The sequence below is a fragment of the Macaca mulatta genome, chromosome 10 (assembly GCF_049350105.2).
Source record: "Macaca mulatta isolate MMU2019108-1 chromosome 10, T2T-MMU8v2.0, whole genome shotgun sequence".
Taxonomy (NCBI): Eukaryota; Metazoa; Chordata; class Mammalia; order Primates; family Cercopithecidae; genus Macaca; species Macaca mulatta.
The window spans coordinates 1,357,922-1,360,401 of NC_133415.1; positions in this window are offsets into that span (position 1 = coordinate 1,357,922).

Genomic DNA, 2,480 nt, shown 5'->3' on the forward strand with positions numbered 1-2,480 from the left:
ACTTGGTGAGACCAAGGTGGGTGGATCACTTGAGGTCAGGAGTTCGAGACCAGCCTGGCCAACATGGCAAAACCCTGGCTCTACTAAAAGATCCTTGCTCCACACTCTCTCCACCCTGGTCTTCTCATCTCTGTCCTCACTGCTCAGACAGAACTCGGCAACATCGCTCTGACAGCAGATTGCGTCTGCTCTTCAAACCCTATTCAGAGCCCAGTCCCTCCTCACCGCTTGCCCATTGCCACCTCAATGCCAGGCAGCACCTGCTCCTCCCACCCCCCAGCCTGCTCTCCACCCAGTGAGTGACCGGATGCTGCTCTGCCCAGACCCCTCCAGCAGGTCTGCCTCAGAGTCGAAGCAGAGTCGTCTCCACACCCACAGGTGCTAGTACCCAGCTGTCCTACCTGTACTCCCCTTGCGTGGTCCTCGCCTGCCCTCCCCCACCTGTGTCCTTTGCTTTGCCAGCCTCCCCTCCCTGCCTCCTTCTCACTGAGGCCTGCCCTGGCCCCTGCAAACAGCAGCCCCTCATTTCTCTCCCCTGACTTATTTTCCCTCATAGAGGAAATCACATATGTCGCTGGACATACTAGTCTGTTCTCATGCTGCTATAAGGACATACCCAAGACTGGGTAATTTTAGGGTCAGGTCCTTATAAAGGAAAGAGGTTTAATTAACTCACAGTTCCACAGGGCTGTGGAGGCCTCCGGAAACTTACAATCATGGTGGAAGGGGAAGCAAACATGTCCGTCTTCACAAGGCAGCAGGAAGGAGAAGTCCCAAGCAAAAGGGGGGAAAGCCCCTTATAAAAGACCATCAGATCTCATGAGAACTCACTCACTGTCAGGAGAACAGCAGTGTGGGGGTAACCACCCCCATGGTTCAATTACCTCCCACCAGGTCCCTCCCATGACACATAGGGATTATGGGAATTACAATTCAAGATGAGATTTGGGTGGGGACACAGCCAAACCATATCACGGAATAACACACTATTTGTTTATCCTGTGCACTCCTGTGCCCCCATTGATTGTAAACAGCCTATAGGAAGGATGTCACTTCTCTGTCCACCCCGTAAATGTTTGTTGAATGTTGAATGATGATGGAACGTCAGCAGGCAGAGGGAGGAAGGGCATTTTAGGAGCAAGAATTTGTTGGAAGATCGTATGAAAGAACAGGGCCTGTTCTAGAAACTAGCGTTGCCAACGGTAACATGGGAGCATTTCTCAATGACGACTTATGATCTGGGAAGCTGAGGGGTTTGCTCTGCAACCTCTGGTTCAGGGCAGCCTGTTTGCATTTTTAAGTGGAGAACTTTTGAAAGAAAAAATGTTGAAATCCGATTCACATTTTTTTCAAACAAAAAGAAACACAGGAGGATTCGATCCAGTTGGACTAATTCCCACTAATCCCGTTTATCGCTTTAAAAGACAGAAAAGAAGTTTGGGAGGTTTCTCAATCCATTCAGAATAGTTCTTGACTTCATGGATTATAGTTTGTGAAAATTATTTCTCATCCTTGTTGGATTGAAACGAAGACAACAGAACATTGGCTGCGGTGGCTGGCACGAAATTAACCAACCCTAAAATATCAGTATAGCTTAAACTTTCGTTTATTGCTAACGATTTATCACTGCTGTTTCCCGTGGGGATGTGGTTGAGCAAAGTGTTTTGAGCTGCATTTATGCGTACTTGATACTTACTCGTTTTGATCGAGGTAATTTAGTGGGCATTTTCACTGGGGTGGGGATGCTTGCATGTATAATATTACTAAAAGCTAATAAAAGCTTATTAAAAGCATCTTCCTTGATTGAAACAAAGACAACAGAACATTCCATGGTCTGGAACCTGATGACTTTATTCAAGTTTTAATGTGGGTTCATGGTTTAAGGAGCTGGTTTTTCAGAAACTTTGGTTTCAGCCTTTTTACAATGTGCACAAAGAATCTGCCCCTGTAACTGTCAGGGTGCCAGTGTCTCTGGGCGACACACATTGCTGTGGTTTCTCTCTGCTTGGTGAGCAGAGATAAAGGGGGCAGCGGGACTGGGCCTACCAGCCGTCCAGGCTGCCCACGCAAACCACAGGGCCGAATCTGGAGCAGCCCAAGGGCCACACAGCTAAGCCGAGTGCGAGAATGCTTGTGTGACCTTGTGAAGGCGATTCCCACCGTGTGGCTGTGGGAGATAGAAAAAGTCTGCTTGGAAAGATGTATGAGACCTTTGAGCAAACAGCTATGTTTCAGAAACAGGGCCTGCTCGGAATGTGTATTTGGTGGGATTCTAACCTTAGGGACACTTCTTTCTTCTGAGATACCCGAGGTCTTTGGCGAGTGACACAGGATGGCCCTTCCTTTCCTAGTTGGGTTCTGACAGCTCCCAGGCAGTGGTTTATACAACCAACACGAAACATTTCTAGGATCCACCCGATTCCTCCCCTCATTGATATTCAGGAAGCAGCTCTCCTTCCCCTGCCTTCAGCGCAAGTTTG